At 36.4% G+C, this 6,117-nt stretch overlaps 1 pseudogene; it reads left to right on the top strand.

Annotated features, from left to right (window-relative positions):
* The first annotated feature begins 2,237 nt into the window (after positions 1 to 2,237).
* On the top strand, positions 2,238 to 3,150 carry LOC101995227 (annotated as a pseudogene).
* The last annotated feature ends 2,967 nt before the right edge of the window (positions 3,151 to 6,117 follow it).

The following is a 6,117-nucleotide window of genomic DNA, read 5'->3' on the forward strand; positions in this document are numbered from 1 at the left end:
CAAAGAGTTGGTTCTTTGAGATAATCAACAAAATAGAAATACCTTTATCCAAACTAATCAAAAGGCAGAGAGAGAATATCCAAATTAACAAAATCAGAAATGAAAAGGGAGACATAACAAAAGAAACAGAGGGAATACAGAGAATCATCAGGTCATATTTTGAAAACTTGTACTCTACAAAATTGGAAAATTTAAAGGAAATTGACAACTTTCTGGATAAATATCACTTACCAAAATTAAATCAAGACCAGATAAGCAAATTAAACAGATGTATTACTGCAGAAGATATATAGTCATCAAAAGTCTCCCAACCAGAAAAAAACTCAGGACCTGGTTTAAGCTCAGAATTCAATAAGACTTTCAAAGAACTAATAACAATACTTAAATTATTCCACACAAAGAAACAGAAAGAACATTGCCAAACTCTGTTTATGAGGCTACAGTTACCCTGATACCCAAACCACAGAAAGACTTTACTAAGAGAGAATTACAGACCAATCTCACTCATGAACATTGATGCAAATATACTAAATAAAATACTGGCAAATTTAATCCATAAACACATCAGAACCATCATCCACCATGATCAAGTCAGGTTCATCCCAGATATGCAGGAATGGTTCAACATACAAAAACCTGTCAATGTAATCCACCACATAAACTGAAAAATAAAAAAAATGATATTATAAGATGCCACAAAAGCTTTCAACAAAATACAACATCCCTTCATGACAAAGGTCTTAGAGAGAGCAGGGATACAAGGAACATACCTATTCATAAAGGCAATATGCACTAAGACAACAGCCATCATCAAACATAATGAATAGAAACTCACAGCCATTCCACTGAAATCAGGAACAAGACAATGTTGCCCACTCTCACTATATATATTCAATATAGTTCTTGAGGTCCTAGCTAGAGCAATAAGACACCAAAGGGAGATCAAGGTGAAACAAATTAGAAAAGAAGTTGAACTCTCACTGTTTGCTGATGAAAAGATAGTTTACATTAGTGATCCCAAAAATTCTACCAAGGAACTTCTACAACTCATAAACACTTTCAGTAATGTAGCAGGATACAAGAATAACTCAAAAAAAAATCATTAGCCCTCCTGTAAACAGATGATAAAATGGCTGAGATAGAAATTAGTGAAACAACATCCTTCACAATAGCCACAAATAGCATAAAATATCTCAGAGTAACTCTAAAACAAACAAGTGGAAGACTTGTATGACAAGAACTTTAAATCTTTAAAGAAAGAAATTGAAGAAAACACTAGAAAGTGGAAAGATCTCCCATGCTCTTGGGTAGACAAAATTTACATAGTAAAAAATGGCAATCTTACGAAAAGCAATCTACAGATTCAATGCAATGCTCATCAAAATTCTAGGAAAATTCTTCACAGACCTCAAAAGGACAGTATTCAACTTCTTATGGAAAACAAAAAACCTAGGATAGCCAAAACAATCCTGTATATTAAAAGAACTTCTGGAAGCATCCCAATCCCTGACTTCAAACTCTACTACAGAGCTACAGTACTGAAAACAGCCTAGCAATGGCATAAGAAGAGACAGAAGGACTAATGGAACTGAATAGAAGACCTGGATATTAATCCACACTCCTTCAAACACCCAACTTTTAACAAAGCAAAAATAACAGACAGAAAAAAGAAAGCATATTTAACAAGTGGTTCTGGCATAACTGGATATCAACATGTAGAAGAATGAAACTCTTAAAGATGAATTGAGGAATTCCTTTAAGAAATGTAAGCAGGATTATTTATAATAGACAGAACCATATCTATCACCATACACAAAACTCAAGACCAAATGGATCAAAGACCTCAACATAAAGCCAGCAACACTGAACCTTATAGAAGAGAAATTGGGAAGTACACTAGAATGCATTGGCACAAAGACCACTTCCTAAATATTACCCCAGCAGCACAGGTATTGAGAGAAACAATTATAAATTGGAACTTCTGAAACTGAAAAGTTTTGTAAAGCAAAAGACACAAGTCAACAAGACAAAAATGGCAGCATATAGAATGATCAAAGATCTTCTGTAACCCCACATCATACAGAGGTCTGATCTCCAAAATATACAAAGAACTCAAGAAATTGGTTATCAAAAGAACAAAAATCCAATAAAAACTGGAGTACAGAGTTCCTGCGAGTTTTTTCCTGCTGTGTGCATCTGACCTCTGGCCTCTGGCTTCTAGCAACTTCCTTTGTGCCATGGCCCCAAAATGGCAATCTATGTTCCTGCCTTAGTCCAAGAAACCCAAATTGGCTTCTTCCCTGAAAATGGAGGACAAGTCGGCCTCCCCTGGCCTGCTGAAGTAAGAAAAAGAATAATAAGAAGCAATTGAACACATTGACAAAGTACAAAATGAAATAGACCGACTTAATGAACAAGCAAGTGAGGTAATACTAAAGGTAGATCAAAAAATATAACAAACTCCGCCAACTGTTTTTTTTTTTTTTTCAGAAGAGGTCAGAATTGATCGCTGAATTCCCAAATTTTGGGGTAACCACATTTGTCAACCATCCACAAGTGTCTGCACGGCTTGGGGAGAAAGACAAAGAGGCTCTGTGTTATTTAACCAGAGTTAAATTAACAGAATTTGAAAATATTAAATCAGGTTACAGAATAGATTTTTATTTTTATGAAAATCCCTATTTTGGATATAAATTTCTCTCCAAAGAATTTCATCTGAATGAGAGTGGTGACCTATCCTCAAAGTCCACTAAAATAAAATGGAAATCTGAAAAGGATTTGACAAAACACTCGAGTCAAACACAGAATAAGGTCATCAGGAAGAGACAACACAAAGAACAAGAGAGCTTCTTTACCTGGTTTACTAAATGCTCTGATGCACATGCAGATGAGTTAGGAGAGGTCATCAAAGACAACATTTGGCCAAACCCCTTGCAGTACTATTTGGTTCCTGATATGGAAGATGAAGAGGGAGAGGCAGAAGATGATGACGATGATGATGATGAAGAAGAAGAAGGAGGAGGAGGAGGAGGAGGAGGAGGAGGAGGAGGAGGAGGCTTGGAAGATATTGATGAAGAAGAGGATGAAGGTAAAGAAGATGAAGATGATGATGAAGGGGAAGGAGAAGACGATGAAGGCAAGGATGACTAGCACAGAAGACTGATGGATTCTGACCATCTTTTTATTTTCTTTTTATTTTTTTAAATTTCTCTAGTCCCTAGGAGCAAGTTGCAGTCATTTTCCTCCCATCCCCAATCCTCCTTGTGCTCAGTTGCCCTGTTTTTGAGGTCTTGCTTCTCAACACCATGGTTCTTAACTTATTTTGGGGAAAATGTCTTGCACAAAATACAATGGGAAATGAATCTTCACTACTCTGTTCTACATTCATTTTTATCTTTCCTTGTATTGAACTGTGGAATCAACACCACCACAACTGTGCTCTGTGGGAAAAAAGAAAAGCCCTCCAGCCCCTTTGGCTCTGCTGGAGGCAGGGGGATGCTAGGCCCCTGTGTAGTAGTGCATAAAATTCTATATTTTTTTCCTTTCTCTGAATATTGGGCTCAGAGATTAAACTGTGTCTATGTGAATACAGACAGTTAGCATTTACCAACAAGTATTCGTCTACTTTTTCTTGTTTAATAAAAGAAAAAAGGGGGGATATAGAAGGTCAGCACGGATGGGTTTGAGGTGTCCGGGGGGGTAAGTGGGAATTGTGACAACACGGCTTCTCCTTTGGCATGTTTAATTGTGATGTTTAGCAGACATCCTTGCAGTTTAAGATGACATTTTTAAAATAAAATTCTCTCCTAATGATGACTTGAGCCCTACCACTCAATGGGAGAATCAGCAGAACCTGTAGGGGTTTATTTGAAGTTCACATTCTCTGTTGTAACTTTTTTTTTTAAATTTTTAGTTTGTTGGTTTTCACTGGAAGGAAAAGATGCTCATTTTAAATGTTGAAGTGTACAAGTTGCTTTGTTACAATAAAACCAATGTGTACACACACACACACACACACACACACACACACACACAAAATGGTGTACAGACCTAAACAGAGAACTCTCCACAGAGGTATCTAAAATGGCTGAAAGATACTTAAGGAAATGTTCAACATACTTAGTCATCAGAGAAATGCAAATGAAAACAACTCTGAGATTCCATCCTGTACCTGTAAGAATGGAAACGATCAAAAACCCTGATACCAAATTATGCTGGAGAGGTTGTGGGATAAAGGGAAAATTTTTGTATTGCTGGTAGAAATGCAAGTTGGTACAGCCCCAGTGGATGTCAGTACAGTGATTGTTCAGAAAATTAGGAAACAACCTACCTCAAGACCCAGTATTACGTCTTCTGGGTATATATCCAAAAAATGCTCAATCTTTCCACAAGTACATGTACTCAACTATGTTCATAGCAGCATTGCTTTTCATAGCCACAACCTGGAAATAATCTAAATGCAACTAAACTGGAAAATTGAAAAGGAAAATGTGGTACATTTACACAATGGAGTACGACACAGCAGGAAAAAATAACATCTTGAATTTTGCAGGAAAATGAATGGAACTACAAAATATTATTTTGAGTGAGATAACCCAGACACAGAAAAACAATTATCACATACACTCCCTCATAAGTGGTTTTTAACCATAAAGCAATGAAAACCAACCTACAAATCATAATGCCAGAGAATGTAGACAACAACAAGGACACTAAGAGAGACTTACATAAATATAATCTACATGGGAAATAGAAAAAGACAAGATCTCCTGAGTAAATTGGGAGCATGGGCACCTTGGGAGAGGGTTGAAGTGGAGGGGAGAGGCAGGGAAAGGAGCAGAGAAAGCTGTATAGCTCAATAAAAATCAATAAAATAAATACTGTGTATCAAACAAAGAAAAGAAAATGAATTATTTTGTACACTAAAAAACAAAATTTAGCTGCATTTTTTTCAGAATGGGCTTTTCTTGTTGGCAGCATGCTGCAGCTCTCTTAAGAAAGGCTTTCCTGATTCAGCAGTAGTGGGGAGGAAAATGCCACGGCCATTTTGAAATACCAGCTTTCTGGACTGTGCTGCCAGCTTGACCTCTGGCTCTTTCAGGAGACTTAGAATTTGAATGGGCTTTGTGAGCAATGTGCTACAGCTTGCCTGGTGATAATGTGGATCTGCTGTGTGTCTAGAGATGTGAAACTCTGCATGGTTCTCATAAGTGGCTAACATCTCTGCCATGCTTGACTGGGAGGGGAAAGCAGACAGTGCCATATTTCCCCTAGCAATTCTGCAGGTAAAATTTTAAGAAGTGCTTAGCATTGTAAGAAGTGTTCCGGGAAAATATTACATATACACAAAACACAGATTCAGACATAAAAGACCTCTAAAAGGACTATACACAGAGAGTGTGTATTATGTATATTATTTTGTTTTCTTTGAATTATTTGACTGTGAATTAGCTAAGTACAGAGAGATATTTCTTTGCAAGGGCTGGTAAGATAAAACAGCATAGATATTTTACAGGTTTCTTGATTTAAAAATTTGAGTCTAAGGATAAGTTGTTTTTGAAAAGAGGCTCTTATTGTATTTCCCCAGAGGATGACAACCTTTGGATTCATTCCAGACTAATGTGGCTTGATTGACCAAGAGTCCTTGTAAGGTTGCCTTGAACACCCCTCAAAAATTTACTCTACCCAATAAACAGTAGGAAGAAGTTTGGACATAACTACACTCATATTCCCAATTATTGTCTATAAATTTGTGTTTTCATTTAAAGGGGGATATGTTATAGAGATTTACATTGGGATGGATCTTGTTTATTGATACAAATCTAGGGTCAGTTTTGTTCTATGTATATTTTTGCTCATGATTAAGGTATTTTGTGTACATCTCATTTAAAAATGCAACATATAATTAAGAAATATAAGTTAATAGATAATCATCTATAATAGTTAAGCTTGTAGTCATTTTAGCCAGATTTTCTGAATGTACAGAGATGTATTTCAGATGGGTAGGCATTCTTCAAACTTTTCAAATACTACAGAATAATCAACCCAATTATAAAATGGGACACTGAGCTGAACAGAGCATTCTCATCAGAAGAAGTTCAAATGGTCAAAAGACAC

The sequence above is a fragment of the Microtus ochrogaster genome, unplaced genomic scaffold (assembly GCF_000317375.1).
Source record: "Microtus ochrogaster isolate Prairie Vole_2 unplaced genomic scaffold, MicOch1.0 UNK55, whole genome shotgun sequence".
NCBI lineage: Eukaryota > Metazoa > Chordata > Mammalia > Rodentia > Cricetidae > Microtus > Microtus ochrogaster.